This window comes from Engystomops pustulosus, chromosome 9 (genome assembly GCF_040894005.1).
Source record: "Engystomops pustulosus chromosome 9, aEngPut4.maternal, whole genome shotgun sequence".
In the NCBI taxonomy this organism is placed as follows: Eukaryota; Metazoa; Chordata; class Amphibia; order Anura; family Leptodactylidae; genus Engystomops; species Engystomops pustulosus.
In genome coordinates this window covers 112,134,698-112,159,295 of record NC_092419.1, presented here as the reverse complement: position 1 = coordinate 112,159,295, position 24,598 = coordinate 112,134,698, and the positions used below count along the sequence as shown (strand labels likewise).

Here is a 24,598-nt window from a genome sequence, read left to right as displayed (position 1 = left end):
TAATGCATATAGTATCCCACTACCAGGGGTAAGAGGACACACACACGTATTAATGCATATAGTACCCCACTACCAGGGGTAAGAGGACACACACACGTATTAATGCATATAGTACCCCACTACCAGGGGTAAGAGGGCACACACACGTATTAATGCATATAGTACCCCACTACCAGGGGTAAGAGGACACAAACACGTATTAATGCATATAGTACCCCACTACCAGGGGTAAGAGGACACACACACGTATTAATGCATATAGTACCCCACTACCAGGGGTAAGAGGACACATACACGTATTAATGCATATAGTACCCCACTACCAGGGGTAAGAGGACACATACACGTATTAATGCATATAGTACCCCACTACCAGGGGTAAGAGGACACATACACGTATTAATGCATATAGTACCCCACTACCAGGGGTAAGAGGACACACACGTATTAATGCATATAGTACCCCACTACCAGGGGTAAGAGGACACATACACGTATTAATGCATATAGTACCCCACTACCAGGGGTAAGAGGACACACACGTATTAATGCATATAGTACCCCACTACCAGGGGTAAGAGGACACACACACATATTAATGCATATAGTACCCCACTACCAGGGGTAAGAGGACACACACACGTATTAATGCAAATAGTACCCCACTACCAGGGGTAAGAGGACACACACACGTATTAATGCATATAGTACCCCACTACCAGGGGTAAGAGGACACACACACGTATTAATGCATATAGTACCCCACTACCAGGGGTAAGAGGACACATACACGTATTAATGCATATAGTACCCCACTACCAGGGGTAAGAGGACACATACACGTATTAATGCATATAGTACCCCACTACCAGGGGTAAGAGGACACATACACGTATTAATGCATATAGTACCCCACTACCAGGGGTAAGAGGACACATACACGTATTAATGCATATAGTACCCCACTACCAGGGGTAAGAGGACACATACACGTATTAATGCATATAGTACCCCACTACCAGGGGTAAGAGGACACATACACGTATTAATGCATATAGTACCCCACTACCAGGGGTAAGAGGACACACACACGTATTAATGCATATAGTACCCCCCTACCAGGGGTAAGAGGACACACACGTATTAATGCATATAGTACCCCACTACCAGGGGTAAGAGGACACATACACGTATTAATGCATATAGTACCCCACTACCAGGGGTAAGAGGACACATACACGTATTAATGCATATAGTACCCCCCTACCAGGGGTTTGCCCGTTTCCTACATATGATTCTCACAAATCATATCTGTACTTAAAGGGAATCTACCACCACAAATCTACCTATAAAGGTAGATTGGGTGGTAGGTGGATCAATGGGACGTGAGGATAGCCCTTTTAAGGGCTAATCCTCACGTCCCTGCACTTTTTTGCTAACTTTTATTAGATATTTATTCAAATTTACTTATGCGGCTATTGGGGCGTGGAGTAGCCGCATCTGAGATTACACGAGGCAGCTACTCCACGCCCCGGTAGCCACTTTACCCCTCCTACTCACCCATCTTCGGCGCGCAGCTCCGCGCCCTCGTCCGGCGATCCTGCCGTCTGTGCATGCGCAGAAGAGCAGGCCCGCGCCTGTTTCGGAGCAGTGACCGCGCATGCGCAGCCGGCAGGATCGCCGGACGAGGGCACGCAGCTATGCGGAGCTGCGCGCCGAAGATGGGTGAGTAGGAGGGGTAAAGTGGCTACCGGGGCGTGGAGTAGCCGCCTCGTGTAATCTCATATGCGGCTACTCCACGCCCCAGTAGCCGCATAAGTAAATTTGAATAAATATCTAATAAAAGTTAGCAAAAAAGTGCAGGGACGTGAGGATTAGCCCTTAAAAGGGCTAATCCTCACGTCCCATTGATCCACCTACCACCCAATCTACCTTTATAGGTAGATTTGTGGTGGTAGATTCCCTTTAAGCTACATGAATACAATTGTGTCCGGTACTCATCATCTAATCCTTGTTCTTCTTACTGACCCATTTACTTCAACCCATGGGCCCATACGTGCAGTTCACCAAATATCTCATCAAGCTCAATATTCCCTCCAGTTCATGTAAAGCACATAAAAAATATGGCCATAGGCATCCAACCTTATACTCCTAGCTATGAATTAGAGGCTAAGTCATCCTTCCCAAGAACTATTATAACATCAATATAGTTAATACTGGTATTAGATTACTCATATAGCCTTCAATTTCGGATTGGTACAGTATTATACTCCAGCTGTATTCACTATTCTGGTGCAGACATTATTGAGCTAAGGTATTTGAGAACAAACGTAGGAATTACATTTCTACACTTTAAAGGGGTTGGCCAATTATGGTAAACTTTAAGAGGGCAAGAATCAGAAACCTTGATAGAGTCACCCATAACATGGGTGACCCTATTAGGGTCTTAAACTTACTTTAGTAGGGTTAAGTAAAACATGGGTTATCCTATTAAGGTCTTCTACTTACCGCAATTTAATAGGGTTAATTATAACATGGGTTATCCTATTAGGGTCTTTTACTTACCGTAATTTAATAGGGTAAAGTATAACATGTGTTACCTATTAGCAGGGCTGTGGGTTCTTTAAAGAACATCTACCACCAGGATGAAGGATTGTAAACCAAGCACTCTGACATACTGATGTGTGCCCCCTCTCTCAGCATCTGTTCTTCGTTAAGTTTCTAATGCCCTTGTCTCTAAGAAAAAAAGGCTTAAAAATGATGCAAATGAGTCTGAGGGGCTCCAGGCTCCATTAACACCTATGATGCCCAGAGCTCCAAGGCTCATTTGCATAATTGTAAAAGCCTTAAAAAAAAGAAAGAAAAAAACTGGTCATAAGAAGCTAAAAGAAGAGCAGATCCTGCCAGAGGGGACTCACACCAGTATGTCAGTGTGCTGGGTTTACAATCCTTCATCCTGGTGGTTGTATGTGTCAGAGCAGGATGCCTGCAAGAATGGACCGAGGATTGGTAAGTACTTGTCAGCTGTAATGTACTTCTCTCAGGTCTTTGCCTGCTGCTGATGCGGCCGCATACAATGAGCGCAGGACACAGCGTGGAGCCTATCAAGGAGGCAAGAAGAAACTTCAGTGTGGTGCATGGAGAAGAGGATCCATTTATGTTTTTCTGCACTGGGGGTCTCCAGTATTATTAGATTTATGTTCTCGGGGTCTACAATATTGTCTTCTACTGGGTCTCCAGTATTATTGTCTGCTGTGAATGTAGTATTTGGCTGCTGGGGTGGTAGTTATTGCTGTACTGTACTGCTGTCAGCATGTTGTGCCGTGGTGATTGGTACATCTAGGGTGCTGGTTACTGATGAGGCCACTTAAAGTTGAGTTGACAATATCGCGCTTGGACCTATAAATGTTGCTTATCCTGGGCCTAAATCCTTAGATCGGGAAAGGAACAGACAATTAAAGGAAATTTAGAAATTATAAAAATTTAGAAACTTCCTTTAAATGTCTGTTTCATTCTGTAGTTTATATAAAACTAGGAATATTCTGCGTTATTATATTCTAACACTATAAAAAAACGAAGAAAACCCTGAGGTGTAAAGTGATGGAAATGTCGGTGTTAACAAGGTTCCCAGATACATCACACAAACATTGCACTTACACGTTGCTAGACAACAGCATAAAATTCCAAGCATCCACCTCCTCGGAGTATATGGACTCCTTCCAGGGGAGTTTAGTTTTACAATATAAATCAAAACTTTCAAACAAAAATAAAATATTTCTAGGATTCTCCCACAATATATGGAAGGAAGGGATTCCAACTCTGTTTATAAAGATAGTATGGGGCCCCAACCCTCTGGAGATGGGACAGCGGGCCCAGGCCCCTCCGGAGATGGGACAGCGGGCCCAGGCCCCTCCGGAGATGGGACAGCGGGCCCCGTTCCTCAGTAAACATGAGGTTCTCATGAGTCGGCTGATAGGAAGCAGCTGATCAGCGATGAATTGGCCGCAGTATAGTGAATGTACCACTCTCCCATCCAGCATTAGCATCTGTTCCATAAATCACTCTACATGAACACATTGTAGGATGGGATGGGGGATGGATTGTGTCGGGACACTCACACATATAATCCAACCATTTGTCCTGCGTCTTACTACCTGTTTACCGCCTGTTGTGTTACACCTCGCACCCTGCAGAAGAGGGGCACAGACCCTCCACAATCTGAGCATAACGGCACCAAGGCTCTGCCCGCTGCGCTGCACCATTTCATGTTCTGTCTAATATTTATTGGAAAGCTCCATGGAAATCCTGGTATAACTACACACAAGTGACACATGTTTTAAAGATGTCCTAGAATCTCGTCCCAGGATCAAAGGATTAAAATGGTGACTGCCATTCAACTACTTTGTATAGTTATATGTGACTAAGAGTGCAAGCACAGAGCACAGTAGTGTGAGGTATGATTACACATCTCTCCAGGGACAATACATAACACTGGCTGCACAGAGCACAGCAGTGTGAGGTCTGATTACACATCTCTCCACGGACAATACATAACACTGGCTGCACAGAGCACAGAGCACAGCAGTGTGAGGTCTGATTACACATCTCTCCAGGGACAATACATAACCCTGGCTGCAGAGAGCACAGAGCACAGCAGTATGAGGTCTGATTACACATCTCTCCAGGGACAATACATAACACTGGCTGCACAGAGCACAGCAGTGTGAGGTCTGATTACACATCTCTCCACGGACAATACATAACACTGGCTGCACAGAGCACAGAGCACAGCAGTGTGAGGTCTGATTACACATCTCTCCAGGGACAATACATAACACTGGCTGCAGAGAGCACAGAGCACAGCAGTGTGAGGTCTGATTACACATCTCTCCAGGGACAATACATAACACTGGCTGCAGAGAGCACAGAGCACAGCAGTGTGAGGTCTGATTACACATCTCTCCAGGGACAATACATAACACTGGCTGCAGAGAGCATAGAGCACAGCAGTGTGAGGTCTGATTACACATCTCTCCAGGGACAATACATAACACTGGCTGCAGAGAGCACAGAGCACAGCAGTGTGAGGTGTGATTACACATCTCTCCAGGGACAGTACATAACACTGGCTGCAGAGAGCATAGAGCACAGCAGTGTGAGGTCTGATTACACATCTCTCCAGGGACAATACATAACACTGGCTGCACAGAGCACAGCAGTGTGAGGTCTGATTACACATCTCTCCACGGACAATACATAACACTGGCTGCACAGAGCACAGAGCACAGCAGTGTGAGGTATGATTACACATCTCTCCAGGGACAATACATAACACTGGCTGCAGAGAGCACAGCAGTGTGAGGTATAATTACACATCTCTCCAGAAGTATTACATAACACTGGCTGCACAGAGCACAGCAGTGTGAGGTCTGATTACACATCTCTCCAGGAGTATTACATAACACTGGCTGCACAGAGCACAGCAGTGTGAGGTCTGATTACACATCTCTCCACGGACAATACATAACACTGGCTGCACAGAGCACAGAGCACAGCAGTGTGAGGTCTGATTACACATCTCTCCAGGGACAATACATAACACTGGCTGCACAGAGCACAGAGCACAGCAGTGTGAGGTCTGATTACACATCTCTCCAGGGACAATACATAACACTGGCTGCAGAGAGCACAGAGCACAGCAGTGTGAGGTCTGATTACATATCTCTCCAGGGACAATACATAACACTGGCTGCAGAGAGCACAGAGCACAGCAGTGTGAGGTATGACTACACATCTCTCCAGGGACAATACATAACACTGGCTGCAGAGAGTACAGAGCACAGCAGTGTGAGGTCTGATTACACATCTCTCCAGGGACAATACATAACACTGGCTGCACAGAGCACAGCAGTGTGAGGTCTGATTACACATCTCTCCAGGGACAATACATAACACTGGCTGCACAGAGCACAGCAGTGTGAGGTCTGATTACACATCTCTCCACGGACAATACATAACACTGGCTGCACAGAGCACAGAGCACAGCAGTGTGAGGTATGATTACACATCTCTCCAGGGACAATACATAACACTGGCTGCAGAGAGCACAGCAGTGTGAGGTATAATTACACATCTCTCCAGAAGTATTACATAACACTGGCTGCACAGAGCACAGCAGTGTGAGGTCTGATTACACATCTCTCCAGGAGTATTACATAACACTGGCTGCACAGAGCACAGCAGTGTGAGGTCTGATTACACATCTCTCCACGGACAATACATAACACTGGCTGCACAGAGCACAGAGCACAGCAGTGTGAGGTCTGATTACACATCTCTCCAGGGACAATACATAACACTGGCTGCAGAGAGCACAGAGCACAGCAGTGTGAGGTCTGATTACATATCTCTCCAGGGACAATACATAACACTGGCTGCAGAGAGCACAGAGCACAGCAGTGTGAGGTATGACTACACATCTCTCCAGGGACAATACATAACACTGGCTGCAGAGAGTACAGAGCACAGCAGTGTGAGGTCTGATTACACATCTCTCCAGGGACAATACATAACACTGGCTGCACAGAGCACAGCAGTGTGAGGTCTGATTACACATCTCTCCAGGGACAATACATAACACTGGCTGCAGAGAGCACAGAGCACAGCAGTGTGTGGTCTGATTACACATCTCTCCAGGGACAGTACATAACACTGGCTGCAGAGAGCACAGAGCACAGCAGTGTGAGGTCTGATTACACATCTCTCCAGGGACAATACATAACACTGGCTGCAGGGAGTACAGAGCACAGCAGTGTGAGGTCTGATTACACATCTCTCCAGGGACAATACATAACACTGGCTGCAGAGAGCACAGAACACAGCAGTGTGAGGTCTGATTACACATCTCTCCAGGGACAATACATAACACTGGCTGCAGAGAGAACAGAGCACAGCAGTGTGAGGTCTGATTACACATCTCTCCAGGGACAATACATAACACTGGCTGCAGAGAGCACAGAGCACAGCAGTGTGAGGTCTGATTACACATCTCTCCAGGGACAGTACATAACACTGGCTGCAGAGAGCACAGAGCACAGCAGTGTGAGGTCTGATTACACATCTCTCCAGGGACAATACATAACACTGGCTGCAGGGAGTACAGAGGACAGCAGTGTGAGGTCTGATTACACATCTCTCCAGGGACAATACATAACACTGGCTGCAGAGAGCACAGAGCACAGCAGTGTGAGGTCTGATTACACATCTCTCCAGGGACAATACATAACACTGGCTGCAGAGAGAACAGAGCACAGCAGTGTGAGGTCTGATTACACATCTCTCCAGGGACAATACATAACACTGGCTGCAGAGAGCACAGAGCACAGCAGTGTGAGGTCTGATTACACATCTCTCCAGGGACAGTACATAACACTGGCTGCAGAGAGCACAGAGCACAGCAGTGTGAGGTCTGATTACACATCTCTCCAGGGACAATACATAACACTGGCTGCAGGGAGTACAGAGCACAGCAGTGTGAGGTCTGATTACACATCTCTCCAGGGACAATACATAACACTGGCTGCAGAGAGCACAGCAGTGTGAGGTCTGATTACACATCTCTCCAGGGACAGTACATAACACTGGCTGCAGAGAGCACAGAGCACAGCAGTGTGAGGTCTGATTACACATCTCTCCAGGGACAATACATAACACTGGCTGCAGGGAGTACAGAGCACAGCAGTGTGAGGTCTGATTACACATCTCTCCAGGGACAATACATAACACTGGCTGCAGAGAGCACAGAGCACAGCAGTGTGAGGTCTGATTACACATCTCTCCAGGGACAGTACATAACACTGGCTGCAGAGAGCACAGAGCACAGCAGTGTGAGGTCTGATTACACATCTCTCCAGGGACAATACATAACACTGGCTGCAGGGAGTACAGAGCACAGCAGTGTGAGGTCTGATTACACATCTCTCCAGGGACAATACATAACACTGGCTGCAGAGAGCACAGCAGTGTGAGGTCTGATTACACATCTCTCCAGGGACAGTACATAACACTGGCTGCAGAGAGCACAGAGCACAGCAGTGTGAGGTCTGATTACACATCTCTCCAGGGACAATACATAACACTGGCTGCAGGGAGTACAGAGCACAGCAGTGTGAGGTCTGATTACACATCTCTCCAGGGACAATACATAACACTGGCTGCAGAGAGCACAGAGCACAGCAGTGTGAGGTCTGATTACACATCTCTCCAGGGACAATATATACTTGTCATATGCATATTTACATGGTCAAAACTGATGACAGGCAAGCTTTTCCAATTTACTTACCCTGACAAAGCCTCATATATCAGAAGTTAAGGCTTTATAGTCCAGAGATTTTACATAGAATACTCCTATGTATTGACGTAGGTGACCCAATTCATTAAAACTTTCTAATAGGCAAAGTAACCAAGTTGGCAATAGACTCACTTGTCTTTTCTGTGGGTATTTAGGAGTGAAATCCAGTGCAGTCCAAAGCATTTGTTTCTAAAAAAAAAAATTTTTAAAAAGTCCCATAAAATTGCTGCAGGAAAGTTCTGAATTAATTTTGAGAGCAGCTGCTGATTCACAACACACCAGTGTGTAATCTGTACATATTGTTCCATATTTTTCAGCATATTATACATAGAAATTTCTAAGCAGATTTGTCACAGATTCTCATGCCTCTATACGCTTCATGTATATTTTCCAACACCTGTTTTTGGGTGGATGAAAAAAATAAATAAACTAAAAGAGAACTTTCCTCAGTAATAGTGACATCTCTAATAGTGACACAATACACATAAAAGTACTATTTTTCATCATATTTTGGCACAATGGATAAAGCTGTTACATCCATAGCCTAGGTGTATACGGAGATATTGTGGAGCAGCCGTGAATGTGATTGTCCGGGGAGGGGTGTAGAAAACAAAAAGAATGAAAAAGTTCCTTCATGTCGAGGTTACAATGGACCTAGGTGACCCTGTATAGCACGACAGTATGTGCGCACAATTATCAGAATGTGAAGACTGCAGAGTTTATTTGGGGAGTCATTACAAGGAGCAATTTATCACCTTTACCAATGTCCTGAAGCACAACCACACTAAAACAAACATTTGGGAGGAGGAGGAGGGCATGGAGGAAGAAAGGGGCCCCTCATTGTGATGATCACATGTGCACGTCTATAACTTATCTGACATCATTCTTGGCAGGTCGTTTGTTGCTGCCTCCTTACCATGGAAACATGACCCTCGTACATTTCCTACAAATCTTTGCTTTCTGAACGTGAGCCGCGACCTTTCACCTCGCAGTCACGTTTGTGAAGGAATCCGTCCCTATTGATCTGCATTATTTTGGTCTGGGATAAGGTTTCACATACCACATTTAGTCTGACGTGGGGTAGTGGGCATTAAAATGACCCCCATCCCATATACAGTATAGGAAGTGACTCATTATTAAAAGACCAAATGAGATTGAGACCGGCATCATCTATCATAAGAATAATAATTATATAGCGCCTACAGATTACGCAGCGCTGCACAAAGCATGACAAATCGGTCATCAATGAAGTATGTGCAGATAATTCATAAAGAAATGATTATTAAGCAACAGCTTCATGTCGTCAGTAAATGAAACTGATACTAAATAACAATTTTGTTAGGAGTTACCGACACACTTACTTAATGCATGAAGCCGGACGCAATCTCATCCACGTTACGCAGCCCTTGTACTAAGGTTCTGATCCAGAACTACAGTAAATAACTACTGTGATATCAACTATTTATATCACAGAAAGCAACTGCAGTAAAGCAGACACAATATGCTGACGTGAAGTTGCCAAAATAGTCCCTGACAGTAAGAGGATTATAAATTTAAATTGTCCTCTATCAGGTGATTATAAATGTCCAGAATTCATGCAGCACCCCCACAGGAGAAATGAAGAACTGCACTTAGTCAAACACTACAAGTGGCCACTCTGGATATATAGGCTGCGCCTTGGCACGCGTGACGTTTTGAACCCGTTTTTGGGCCGGTTTTAAGCAGTCCGTTAAAAAATGCATGCGTTTTCTGAATACTCATCAGTTTTTGCCAGTTTTTTCCAATTATCTTAAAGGGGTTGTCCGAGTTTAAAAAAAAAATAAAATATATGTGGCCGGGAGCAGGCTGCCTAAAATAATAAAGATGTACTTACCTCCGGTGCCCTCCGGTATCCAGCGCTGCTGTCGCTCCGGTCCGGGCGCCATGTAAACAAGCGCTGGACTCAGCTTCTGGCCGGCCGTGGCTGGGTACGCCTATCCGTCCCTATACACAGCATTGTGTATGGGGGCCGGAAGGTTGTCGGGTTCGGCCGGAACTGAGTCCAGCGCTGCTGAATACGGGAGGGCACCGGGAGGTAAGTACAGCTTTATTGTTTTAGTCAGCCCGCTCCCGGCCACATATAGTTTTTTTGGAAAACTCGGACAACCCCTTTAATGAGGTTAATTGGAAAATGGACAAAAACAGTCAAAAAAGGGTGCATTTTTTAACGGACTGCTTAAAACCGGCCCCAAAACAGGTTCAAACCGCCACATGTGCCGCGGGCCTGAGGGCGCTGTCACACGTTGCGTTTGCAAACGCAGACGCAGACCAAACCGCGCCCACCGGGCGGTCCGCGGTCCAATCGCATCGGCGTTTTCAATAGAAACATAGAGAAACGCCGATGCGATTGGACCGCGGACCGCCCGGTGGGCGCGGTTTGGTCTGCGTCTGCGTCTGCAAACGCAACGTGTGACAGCGCCCTAAAAGAAGACCTTAACACAAATGAGGCACCTCATTTTCGTCTGTCAGAAAAGAAAACTGGTGTAAAATATATTCAATGTGGTAGAGCATGGTAACCTCCACACCACGCTCCCCATCACAAGGGTACAGTTTACTGGCAAGAAAAATGCACATTTTTAGGTATTGGGACGTCAGTGACATGGTATATACAATAAAGCAATATCATTTATATGATATAGTTGTTCCAAATACCAGCAAATAATAAATGGATGAAATATCTGATAGTAGTAGCGTGGACTGCAGTGTGCTCCGCAGATCTACAGCAGTCATACGGCTGCAGCAGCTTTTACACAGCTTTTTTTCATTTTTCTATTACATTAAGCAGCGGTTCATGTTTCAGATGGGCTCATGAGGGACCCATGTTATTCCTTCCATCAGGAATAATTTCCATTCCGGAATTTGTTCCTCTTCTCCACTAGTGCGTTGGGAGCTCCTCTCACTACAACTTCACTACTACATCTGCTGTTTTATTTTTGTAAGCTCTTAGAGGAAGAGAGAGGGAAAAAAAAAAATCAAAAAAGACGACAAGAAGCAGATGTCGGGAAAGGGATAAGGCAAATGTTTGAAACAGACGTGTGATGAGGCTGTAAAGAGCAGTGCAGTTGCTCTTGTGTGTTAGTTTTCCTGTCCTCTAGGATATAGATTGGACCTCGCAGACTGTCCCAGGCTGATGCAGTGGCAATGGGGAATGTGTCATTCATGCTCCCCAGGATGCTGCCTTCATAGACTTGCAAATTTGGACATTTTTTTACTCACTTATGTAAAAAAATTGCACCAGATATATCAACTGTGATGCTATAAAAAGTAGCAAAAATTGCCTGAGGAAGGATTCGCACAGAGTTTTGTGCATGTATCAGAACGCATGGGTTTTACATGTTACCGTGCTTTCACCTGCTTTGCGTTCATTGCTGGAAGTGTAAGGGCACGGTCACTCCTTTTGGTTGCGTTTTCATTGCGTTTTGAAGCGCATTACAACAGCTGAGGAGAGGTGATTTGCCTGATTATATTACTGTTAACATTTGCATTTACAAAATGCAACTTAAAACATTGTTAACCATGCATTGTGTTTTGTTACCGCAATGTTAACAGTAATGTACTTACTGTTGTAATGTAATGTGTTTCCAAGCGCATTGAAAATGCAACCAAAACACAACGCGTGACCGCGCCCTAAGCAGCTGTATTAACACTTTCAGAGCTGCATACACTTCTAGCAATGCAAGAAAACTTTTACAGCAGCCAATCGCATGGTAAAATTAAGGTCGCGGTCACACGTACTGCTAGGTGTCCGTTCATAATGTTCCGCTAGCGCACAGGGAGCGGTCCTTGGCCCGAACGCACATGCGTTTCCAGGGAAACGCGCGCGATTGATAAGCCGATCGCATGCGTTTCACTTGGAACGCATGTGCATTTGGGCCGAGGACTGCCCCCTGTGCGCTAGCGGCACGTTATGAACGGCCGCCTAGCGGTACGTGTGACCGCGGCCTATGGGTTCTGTCACACGATTTAGTCATTACAAGACCGCGAGTGCCGATTGCTCTCAGCTATCGTGTGACACACCCTCAGGCTGCGTTCACAGGTTGTGTCTTGTCTGCGTTAATGCATGGGTTTTCAAACACATCACAGCAGCTGAGATTTGCCCAATTACATGGCTGTCAAATTGTATTTACATAATGTATGGTTTAACTCAATGTTAACCTATGTGCTTACATAGCATTAACAAACACATACGTTAAAACAATGTCAACAATACAAATTTCCTCTCCTGTTCTGATGGGTTTGAAAAATGCAAAGCGTTATTGCCACGTGTGGACCCGCCCTTACATTAACAAGCAGCAAGAAGACTTGAGGCACTAAAACCTAGACCAGTAATATTTTAGGTGACATTTTTAGGCCCATTTATGTAAAATAACGCAGCCATCAGATGATACAAGTAATTCACTGCATTCATCATGACATTCCCAACTTGGTTACTTTGTGCTCTGATTAATGGTATCCTGGAGCGCAACAATCTGTCACTATTACAATATTGACAAACTGACCGATCTTTGTCAATGGGGCACATGCAGGCACAATGGGGCACATTTACTTACCCGGTCCGGAGGAGATCCCGATTGTGCCGCGATTCGAAAAGATTGTGCGCCCAATATCCTGTATGTGTCGATTCCCCGCTCAGGTCCCCAGAGTTCACCTTCTTTTTCCCGGTGTATGTAAGTGTATTTTTAAGATATATCCCGTGGTTAGTCCGAATCAGTCACATCGTCCGATTTGTGTCAAATGAAAGCCGACGCCGCAGCACCAAAATCCGAACGTGTGCGTCAAAATCCCTAAATACCTGTCCCATCGGCACAAATCCCAAAAAACTTTGAAATATCCGACGAAGGTGCAGTCCGCGACACCCTTCGTAAATGAGCCTCCAATGTGTGAACACAGCCTTAAGGTGCTGCCACACAGGGTGATCTTAGACCATTCTTGGACCGTTTTTTAAATGGACTGTAAACGCATCCATTTTTGTATGTTTACCATGCGTTTGGCTGGTTTTAATGCGTTTCACAGCTGCCTACACGTCTACAAATTAAGATAAATAGGTTCAAACCAGCCAAAAGCATGGGAAACATACAAAACACATGCATGTTCAGTCTGTATAAAAACGGTCCAAGGACGCACCGTGGCAGCGCCCTTACGCCATAAGACCCTATATAACATATGCGTATAACACTTAAGACCAGTGTGTGAGGAAGCGGTGACAAGACAAGACAAGGGTGCACATACACCACATCCCCATCCTCCAGGGAGTCCGTTCCCTGTTACAATTTGTTGGTAATGGTTGTGGGGTAGAGAGGGGCTTCAGGGGGCTCCATCATGTCTTACGTGTAGAGAACTCCTACAATACAGCTGGCTTGGTTTTAATTGTAACCCAGTCCAACAACTCTCCCCAAAGCAAGTAAAACACTGTTGGAGCAGAGCTGGAGGGGCTGGAAGACTTTCTTTCCCTGAGTTCAGTCGGCAGGGCTGCGGGCCTAACACTCATTACAAGAAACATATGCTTCGCTGAGGCAATATTTAGATGATAGAACATGGTCCAGTCGGAGGGAGGTGAATGAGTGGTGTTCTTTACTGCAAAAACCTTCAACAATGCAGTAAAATAGAAGGCAGAGCAACAAATGACCGAGATTTTAACCCCAGTGGAACCAGAATATCTGACTTGGCTAATCCTTCCTGCTAGTTTTGGGCTTCCCATCTGGATTACAGCTGACCAAACTCCCTCCTCTCCAGCCTTCAGCTGGACGCATTCCAGCACACAGAAGAGATCACATCAGTCTAGTGAAAAGATTCCAGGGTCAGGGCTTGGAGATCATGAAATATGCTTTATGAAAGGAACTGCAAGAAAATACTTCTAGATTTTTTTTGCTTAGATTAAAAAAAAAAAGGCCACGTTCACACTAAGCGCTTGGAGTTTGTTTTGAAATCTTTGTCCGTCCTTCAGAAGAAACTCCTCCCAAAACGCAAATGTGCTATGACCAAACTCCTGCATCTGATAAGCAAGAATTTGGGTTAATTTTTCTGTTTTATTTGCGGTTAATGTTACAAAAAGTGAATGAAAATATGTCACCAGATTTTGACCCCACTGAGTAACAATACTTGCTGATAAAGGGTTACAAGTCCTCCCCATATCACCTAAAGTCAGCTGCTAGTGGGGCACTGTAACTTAATTACAGAGGTGTTTCTGATATGCAAATTAGCTTTCCTGCCCCATTATTGTGACAGCTCTGAGTCCTTTCCTTACATTCATGTCATGTGACCTGTGACATCATCGCAGGTCCTTTAGCCTTTTAGCAATAGCAAACTGTACACCATGAATGTGATTACATGAAATCGAAAAATAATAGCATGTAGGATGGAGAGGAGTAGAAGTCCGTGGAGGCTTCTGTGACTTCTTGTCAGTGGGTACAGATTATTATTATTATTATTATTAAGAGGCTAAAGGACCTGAGATGATGTCGCTCTGGTGACATTAACTGTGGCTGGCCGAGCAGGACACGCCCCCTTCTGATGCCAGGTAATATAAGATAAAAGGTGATTTATGTGGATGTAAGGGAAACAATAGGGCTCTATAGGAACCTGTCACTGGCTGTATATGTGCAAATATTGTGACAGGTTCACTTTAAAATCTACAGCGCAGTTTAATTTTCAAATGAATTCAACACAAATATTAAAAATGCATTACAGGGCTACTATGGCAATGTTTGGCTTAGAGTTTTGGGGACAGAACTTGCTTTAGAGCTTTACTAGATCTGATAACAGCCAACAACTTTGCTTAATGGGAACCTGTCATCAAGTTTTTCACCATTAAACCGGTTTCCACAGGTCTTCATACTGTGCCTCATGGGGTTTTTTTATATAAAACCCCAACCTCAGATCTAGCCAAAATCACCTTTTAACCCCTTCACGCTCCGTGGCGGATATATCCGCCACGGAGCGCAGTGACTTAGCGCTCAGTGGCGGATATATCCGCCACGGCGCTTATGCCGGCTCGGCTCTGGATCAGAGCCGAACCGGCATCGGGAAACACGGGGTGCCGGCTGTAACTAATAGCCGGCACCCCAGTGTAACACCCGCGGTCGGAGTGGGCTCCGATCGCGTGTGTGTAACCCGTTAAATGCCGCGGTCAACACGACCGCGGCATCTAACATGCCTCTGGGGGTCTTCCCCCCACGATCGGCCCCCCTGAACCGTTTTCGGGGGACGCCGATCGCTGCTATGGAAGTGCTGTGGTCCGATCTGGTCCCCAGCACTGCCTGCAGGCACTGCCAGTAAGATGGCGTCTGTGACGTCATCTTACTGGCATAGTGCCAGCCTATGCAAGTGCAGAGGCTGACACTGATAATACCCTGCAATACATGATTATTGCAGAGTATTATCATGAACAAGCAATCAGATGATTGCTTGGTCATTTCCCATGGTGGAAAAAGTGAAAAAGTAAAAAAAAAAAGTTATTCAATAAAAAATAAAGTAATAAATCAATAAAAATGCCCATAAGCCCCATAACATATACAGAGACATATAACCCCCAAAAAGTCTAAATCATAACAAAAACCCCACATATATAGTATCACCGCGTCCGTAACAACCTGTAGAATACAAGTAAATCATTATTGAACCCGTAAAAAAAACTATTGAAAACCCACCAAAAATTAACATTTTTACCTATTCAATCTTACAAAAAATGCCATCAAAAGTGATCAAAAAAACATATGTACTCCATAATGATACTGCTGCAAAGTACAGCATGTCCCGCAAAAAACAAGCCATCAACCAGCTCCCAAGTCAAAAAAGTAAAAATGTTATGCCACTTGGAAGATGGCAATGCAAAAATGATAGATTTTTTCCCACATTACGGTTTTATTTGACAAATTTAGTAAAATGTAAGAAAATATATTCAAGTCTGGTATCCCTGTAATCGTATTGTCCCACAGAATAAAGATAACAGGATTATTAGGCTAAACGGTGAACACGAAAAAAAAAAAGTCAAAAATCCAGTACAGAATTGATGCTTTTCTACTCATACCCTCAAAAACGAGTTCCTAAATTTTCAACAATAGGTGATACCAACCCCAAAATGGCAACAATGGAAAAAGCATCTCATCCCGCAAAAAAAAATGCCGTCACATGGCCCCAATAACGAAAAAGCGAAAATTTATAGCCTACAAAAGGGACCAAAGAGGAAACTAAAATCCTGGCAGCTGCAGGGCCCTCCTTCCATTCTGCGCCTCGCTGTGCCCCCATAAAACAAGTAACGTCCACATGTGGGGGGTCTCTGCACTCGGGAGAAATTGCAGAACAAATTGTATGGTGGGTTTTCTATTTTTATCTTTTGGAAATGTGTAAATCTTAGGGCTAAATGAGCATATAACCGGAACAATTTGACCAATCTAAATTTCACCTCCATTTTGATTCAATTACTGTGAAGATCTCAAGGGGTTAACAATCTTCCTAAAAGCTGTTTCTGATAGTTTGAGGGGTGCAGATTTGAAAATGGGTTGATTATATAAGGGGTTTTGATACTAAATATGTAACATTTCATTCAAAACTGTATTTATCCGCAAAAGAGTAAATTCTGAAAATACGGAAAATCGCTATTCGATTTGTAAGCCGAGCGACATCAAAATATATTATCCAGACATTTCAAAAATTATGAAAATGTAAAGTAGACACATGGGAAATGTTATGCAGCAACTTATTTAGGTGGTAAATCTATCTACCTGAAAATGTAATGATTTTGAATTTCAAAAAAGTGAGATTTTTCAAAAAATTCATCATTTTTTCTTTTTTTGGAAAATAAACGCAAAACTTAATCAGCCAACATTTACCACTAAAATGAAGTACAACATGTGGGGAAAAAACAATCTCAGAATCGCTTTGATAAGTAACAGTATTCAAAAGTTATAACCATATAAAGTGACGCAAGTCAGAATCCAAAAAATGGGGCTGAGCCTTAAGCTGTAAAATGGCTGCGTCCTTAAAGGGTTAAAGAAAAGTGTCTGGCATCTTGACAATAAACATTTTCTCTTCACTCAACTTGGCTTCTTCATTTCCCTCTCCCTCATGAATGAGAGAAAGGCTGGCTGTGTGTGACCGATGAAGAGAATTCTGAGGGAGGGGGAAAGAGGGACTTGAGAGAGATGTTGGCTTTGTATAACAGCTGAAGAGACTTCCTGAGAGAGGGGGAATGAGCGACTTGTGAGAGATGTTGGCTGTGTGTGACCGATGAAGAGAATTCTGAGGGAGGGGGAAAGAGGGGCTTAAGAGAAATGTTGGCTTTGTATAACAGCTGAAGAGACTTCCTGAGAGAGGAGGAATGAGGGACTTGTGAGAGATGTTGGCTGTGTGTAACAAGTGAAGAGACTTCCTGAGAGAGGGGCAATGAGGGACTTGCGAGATGTTGGCTGTGTGTAACAAGTGAAGAGACTTCCTGAGAGAGGGGGAATGAGGGACTTGTGAGAGATGTTGGCTGTGTGTAACAAGTGAAGAGACTTCCTAAGAGAGGGGCAATGAGGGCCTTGCGAGATGTTGGCTGTGTGTGACAAGTGAAGAGACTTCCTGAGAGAGGGGGAATGAGGGACTTGCGGGAGATGTTGGCTTTGTACAACAGCTGAAGAGACTTCCTGAGAGAGGAGGAATGAGGGACTTGTGTGAGATGTTGGCTGTGTGTAACAAGTGAAGAGACTTCCTGAGAGAGGAGGAATGAGGGACTTGTGAGAGATGTTGGCTGTGTGTAACGCGTTAAGAGACTTCCTGAGAGAGGGGGAATGAGGGACTTGCGAGAGATGTTATCTTTGTATAACAGCTGAAGAGACTTCCTGAGAGAGGAGGAATGAGGGACTTGTGAGAGATGTTGGCTGTGTGTAACAAGTGAAGAGACTTCCTGAGAGAGGGGGAATGAGGGACTTGTTACACACAGCCAACATCTCTCGCAAGTCCCTCATTCCCCCTCTCTCAGGAAGTCTCTTCACTTGTTACACACAGCCAACATCTCTCACAAGTCCCTCATTCCCCCTCTCTCAGGAAGTCTCTTCACTTGTTACACACAGCCAACATCTCTCATAAGTGAAGAGACTTCCTGAGAGAGGGGGAATGAGGGACTTGCGAGAGATATTGGCCGTGAAAGACTGCTTAAAATAATTTTAAGGGAGGGGGGATGAGGGATAAGAGGGAGACAGTGGCTGTGTATAAAGAGAAGCCAGTTCCCTCATACTGTAGGCGTGTGAATGGTGGAAGAGATGTGTGAATATACAGATTGTAGTCACATAAGATTTACATGCTGAGATTACGTTTGGAACAGAATGTGAAAGTTTATAGACATGAAAAGAAATAATTTAGCGATGGTTTCACTGTATGAATAGCAGTTTTAAAAAAATATGTTTAAGGGGAAATAAATTTAATAATAGTTAAAGAGCATTGGCCATTTAAAAAAAAACAAAAAAAAAAACTTTAATAGGGTTTCCTTTCATTGCCCGAATATAAGTTCCCTAAAGCCCACATCCTATGTAAAAATCACATACAACATAAAAAGTAAAAATCGCCTCAAAACACTACATACTGGGTATCACCACATCCATAATAAAATAAAATTGATACTGAACCTGTATGGCGAATGCCGTAAAAAATAGGGAAACCACAAAAATTATGATATTTTCACATCCAACCTCATAAAAACAGAATAAAAAGTGATCGAAAAGTAACATTTACCCCAACATGATACCAATAAAAAGTACAGCATGTCCTGCACAAAAACAGGCCCTAAAACAGCTTCATATACAAAAAAATGAAAATGTTCTGCCTCTCAGAACATGGCGATGCAAAAACAAGTCAATTTCTCACCAATTAATTTCTGTATTCTGCAAAACAAGTCAACCATAAAAAAGCTATATAAATGGGGTATTGCCGTAATAGTGGTGACCCATAGATTAAAGATAACATATTATTTTATGGTATCGTCGAAGGTCTACCAAAAAAATCTAAAAACCCTAAACCACATAAAAGTTAAAGAGAACCCGTCATGCAAAATAACCCCCCTAAACTAAATATATTTTCACAAACTGCCATTAGAGAGCATTGCCTCTATCCCTTCATTGTCCCTCTACATGCCTGTAAACGTAAGCAATGAGGTCCTAAAGCTGTATGCTAATGACCTGTGAAATGTCCAATGAAGCATTAGCATATTCAAGCTGTCCAGTTTATTCATGAGTGGGAGGCCCAGCCACACCCCCAGTGCTTGACTGACAGCCTGTATAATGATGTGAGGCTGTATAATGATGTGCTTCCTGGTGCTGGTGCCCCCTGCAGCCTGTGTGTGTGTATAGGAGAGATACAACAGCTCCAGGCTGCAGCCATGTTATAGCAGAACATGTCAGGTACTTGTGTAGCTGATGTATGTGTCTCTCACATGTTATAGCAGAACATGTCAGGTACTTGTGTAGCTGATGTCTGTGTCTCTGTGTATTAGGAGGCTGCAGCATGTCAGCAGATGCAGCACAGACACCAGCAATGCTTTACTATACATTACACACAGACCTGAGCAGGGGGAGGAGAGGGGAGGGGTGACAGGGGTGACATCACTGCCTCTCTGACCATGTGACCAGCCTCATTTACATAATAAAGAAAAGATGATTTTATAATGATTAATGTATGAATTGACTACATAAAGGCTGGGATGGGATCCTTGTGAGCTGCTCCAACAGGTAGTAGTGACAGGACTAGTGACACAGACCTGATGACAGGTGTCCTTTAATCAATTAGCTATTGAACTCCCCCCCCCCCTAAATGTACCTGAAAAGTGGATCTTGTCCTGGAAAAAATAAGCCCCAAAGTCCAAAAAATACATTTTATAGCCTCTAAAATGTGACTATACAAATCTGCTCTGTATGGCGCCTTCTATGCCCGGCAGTTTATGACTATATATTGTGTATCGGCAAACTCAGGAAAAATTGAATATCAAACTTTGTGGAGACTTTTTGTCATTTAATCCTTTGCGAATGTTTAATTTTTGGCCAAAATTAATGTATGGTCTACAAAAATTACAGTTTGTAAATTGCACCTCCCTTTTGTTTTAACCCCTGTGAAACACCTAAAGGGTTAAACTTCTTAAAGTTGTTTTTTCATATGTTGAGGGGTGATGGGGTAATTTACAGGATCTTTCTATTGTTTAGGCCTCTCAAAGTCCTTTAGAGCTGCGTAGGTCCCTATAAAAATAGGTTTCATAATAATTTGAAAAATCACACCCAAAATTCTAAAAATTCGTAAAAAGCCATGCCAATATAAAGCAGACATTTAGGAAATGTTAGTTATTTAGGTTTTGAGTATAAAATGTATAACATTGAAAATGGAGAAACTTTGAAATTGCCAAATTTTGGGTTTTTTTTCATAACTAAACACAAAAGGTATCATCCAAAATCTTCAATTAATAACAATACAATGTTTCATGAGAAAAACTCAAAATCCCCCGGATATGTTACAGTGTTCCAAAGAACCACGTATAATGACTCAGGGTATTATAGATATTTAAAAGAAAAAAAAAAAATCAGGCTTTGTCTTGAAGTCCTAAAATGGCTTAGTTCTGAAGGGGTTAACATTGACTATAAGTGGCCAATTCACAGCAAATGTGTAACAGAAAATGAAACCTTCCCAGCACTCCAAAATTAGTAAGAAAGATTTGTACCCCATTGGAACTGGGGTACAAATCAGCAAAAAAGTAGCTCACCTGCTCTTAGTCAGGATGTAAATGCTCGAAACGCGTAGGTCCGCCTACTTTTTTGCCGATTTGGATGTACCAGATGCCGGACATTGCGACCCCACGCTCCGGGCTGCTTTATATAAGATTAACAAAGACAAGCGCCGGGATCAAGATGAAGAGGAGGACTGATGAGCTTATGTAGGGGGTTCTTACTTTTTGTGAGTAGCAGATTTCCTTTATGGTACAGTCACACGTACCGCTAGTGCCGAGTCTACAAGTGCAGCGCTAGCGCAATGGTGCCGTGCCTTGGCCCGAATGCATTTTGGTTAAATTCACTGTAAGCGCTAATGCAGCATGGTCCTCTGCGCTAGCCGTACGTGTGACCGTACCCTTAAAGGGGATGACCAGTGACAACAAGCTGGCCCCTTTCCAGAAAATACGGGGCTGACTTTCTGATCATGGGGGTCTCAGTCATGGGACCATGTGGATTATGAGAATGAGGGTCTGTTGTACCCCAGATGAGTAGAAAAGTTGAATAGTGCAGCAGGGTGCATGCACATCAGTTCCATAGACAATAAATGGAGCAGCAGCGCATGTGCAGCCAGCAGATCCATTGTTTTGAGGTGCAACAGATTCCCGTTTTCATGATCACAAAGAATCCCACAATAACAAGTTAGCCCTATAGGATATGGGGTTACCTGTTGTCACTGGCCACCCCTTTAAGTATCAAAATCAATAAGGGCTAGTTCACATGTTGCTTTGTGGATTGTATAAAGAGGCGCTTTGAAATCCAATACAAAAACAGGTCCGAGGCTGAGCAATGGCAGGTCCTAATCCTCTGAGGGTGAAGGCACGCGTGGCGTTTTGAACACGCCCGTTTCTTGGCCGTTTTTGGGCCATTTTTAGTTTTCAGATCGCAAAAACCGCATGCGTTAAAGGGCACCTACCACCACAAATCTACCTATAAAGGTAGATTGGGTGGTAGGTGGATCAATGGGACGTGAGGATAGCCCTTATGCGGCTACTGGGGCGTGGAGTAGCCGCATCTGAGGTTACACGAGGCGGCTACTCCACGCCCCGGTAGCCACTTTACCCCTCCTACTCACCCATCTTTGGCGCGCAGCTCCGCGTAGCTGCGCGCCCTCGTCCGGCGATCCTGCCGTCTGTGCATGCGCAGAAGAGCAGGCCCGCGCCTGTTTCGGAGCAGTGAGCGCGCAGGCGCGGGCCTGCTCTTCTGCGCATGCGCAGACGGCAGGATCGCCGGACGAGGGCGCGCAGCTACGCAGAGCTGCGCGCCGAAGATGGGTGAGTAGGAGGGGTAAAGTGGCTACCGGGGCGTGGAGTAGCCGCCTCGTGTAACCTCAGATGCGGCTACTCCACGCCCCAGTAGCCGCATAAGTAAATTTGAATATAGGGATAATAAAAGTTATCAAAAAAGTGTGGGGACGTGAGGATTAGCCCTTAAAAGGGCTATCCTCACGTCCCATTGATCCACCTACCACCCAATCTACCTTTATAGGTAGATTTGTGGTGGTAGGTTCCCTTTAAAAAAGCATGCGTTTTTGACAGGTTTGACCAATTATCTTAATTCAAACTGGTCAAAAACACATGCATTTTTTTCCAATCTGAAAATGCTCCACTAAAAACAGCCCAAAAACACCCTAAAAAGGCCATGTGTGGCATCACCCCGAGGCTGGCGCCACACGTAGCGCTTTGTCTGCGCTTGCAAACGCAGACAAAGACGCGCCCACCGAGGCGGGCCTCGGCCCGATCGCATCGGCGTTTCTATGGAAACGCCTGCGATCGGGAACGAGCAGCCGGTGTTTTGCTTTAAATTAACGCAAAACACTGGCGGCTTTTTCCTGATCGCAGGCATTTCCATAGAAACGCCGATGCGATCAGGCCGAGGACCGCCCCGGTGTCCGCGACTTTGTCTGCGTTCGCAAGCGCAGACAAAGCGCTACGTGTGGCACCAGCCTTACACTTACATTACACACTGTCACACACCTGAGGTAACAGCGCAGAGGCTCCGGGCACATCTCCTCAGGGGAAAGGGCGGGAAATTCCTGTCACAGACCTGAGGTAACAGCACAGAGGAGCCGGAGCACCGCTCCTCAGGAGGAAAGGGCGGGAAATTCCTGTCACACACCTGAGGTAACAGCGCAGAGGCTCCGGGCACAGCTCCTCAGGAGGAAAGGGCGGGAAATTCCTGTCACACACCTGAGGTAACAGCGCAGAGGCTCCGGGTACCGCTCCTCAGGAGGAAAGGGCGGGAAATTCCTGTCACACACCTGAGGTAACAGCGCAGAGGCTCCGGGCACAGCTCCTCAGGAGGAAAGGGCGGGAGATTCCTGTCACACACCTGAGGTAACAGCGCAGAGGCTCCGGGCACAGCTCCTCAGGAGGAAAGGGCGGGAAATTCCTGTCACACACATGAGGTAACAGCGCAGAGGCTCCGGGCACAGCTCCTCAGGAGGAAAGGGCGGGAGATTCCTGTCACACACCTGAGGTAACAGCGCAGAGGCTCCGGGCACAGCTCCTCAGGAGGAAAGGGCGGGAGATTCCTGTCACACACCTGAGGTAACAGCGCAGAGGCTCCGGGCACAGCTCCTCAGGAGGAAAGGGCGGGAAATTCCTGTCACACACCTGAGGTAACAGCGCAGAGGCTCCGGGCACATCTCCTCAGGGGAAAGGGCGGGAAATTCCTGTCACAGACCTGAGGTAACAGCACAGAGGAGCCGGAGCACCGCTCCTCAGGAGGAAAGGGCGGGAAATTCCTGTCACACACCTGAGGTAACAGCGCAGAGGCTCCGGGCACAGCTCCTCAGGAGGAAAGGGCGGGAAATTCCTGTCACACACCTGAGGTAACAGCGCAGAGGCTCCGGGTACCGCTCCTCAGGAGGAAAGGGCGGGAAATTCCTGTCACACACCTGAGGTAACAGCGCAGAGGCTCCGGGCACAGCTCCTCAGGAGGAAAGGGCGGGAGATTCCTGTCACACACCTGAGGTAACAGCGCAGAGGCTCCGGGCACAGCTCCTCAGGAGGAAAGGGCGGGAAATTCCTGTCACACACATGAGGTAACAGCGCAGAGGCTCCGGGCACAGCTCCTCAGGAGGAAAGGGCGGGAGATTCCTGTCACACACCTGAGGTAACAGCGCAGAGGCTCCGGGCACAGCTCCTCAGGAGGAAAGGGCGGGAGATTCCTGTCACACACCTGAGGTAACAGCGCAGAGGCTCCGGGCACAGCTCCTCAGGAGGAAAGGGCGGGAAATTCCTGTCACACACCTGAGGTAACAGCGCAGAGGCTCCGGGCACATCTCCTCAGGGGAAAGGGCGGGAAATTCCTGTCACAGACCTGAGGTAACAGCACAGAGGAGCCGGAGCACCGCTCCTCAGGAGGAAAGGGCGGGAAATTCCTGTCACACACCTGAGGTAACAGCGCAGAGGCTCCGGGTACCGCTCCTCAGGAGGAAAGGGCGGGAAATTCCTGTCACACACCTGAGGTAACAGCGCAGAGG

At 45.5% G+C, this 24,598-nt stretch overlaps 1 protein-coding gene across 4 annotated transcripts in view; it reads right to left on the bottom strand.

Annotated features, from left to right (window-relative positions):
- Positions 1 to 24,598, bottom strand: part of LOC140078023 (collagen alpha-1(V) chain-like) — a 347,730-nt gene that overhangs the window by 322,184 nt on the left and 948 nt on the right. Inside the window, exons 1-2 of one of the 4 annotated variants that reach the window (XM_072125796.1) lie at positions 23,230 to 23,285; positions 8,483 to 8,539 (exon numbers count right to left, since the gene is read on the bottom strand). The exons of 1 other annotated variant lie outside the window; for it this stretch is intronic. The gene's annotated coding sequence lies outside the window, so the exon portion shown is untranslated. Of the gene's footprint in view, positions 1 to 8,341; positions 8,411 to 8,482; positions 8,540 to 23,087; positions 23,108 to 23,229; positions 23,286 to 24,598 lie in introns of those variants that run through there. 2 more of the 4 variants (XM_072125798.1, XM_072125795.1) reach the window with 2 other exon arrangements.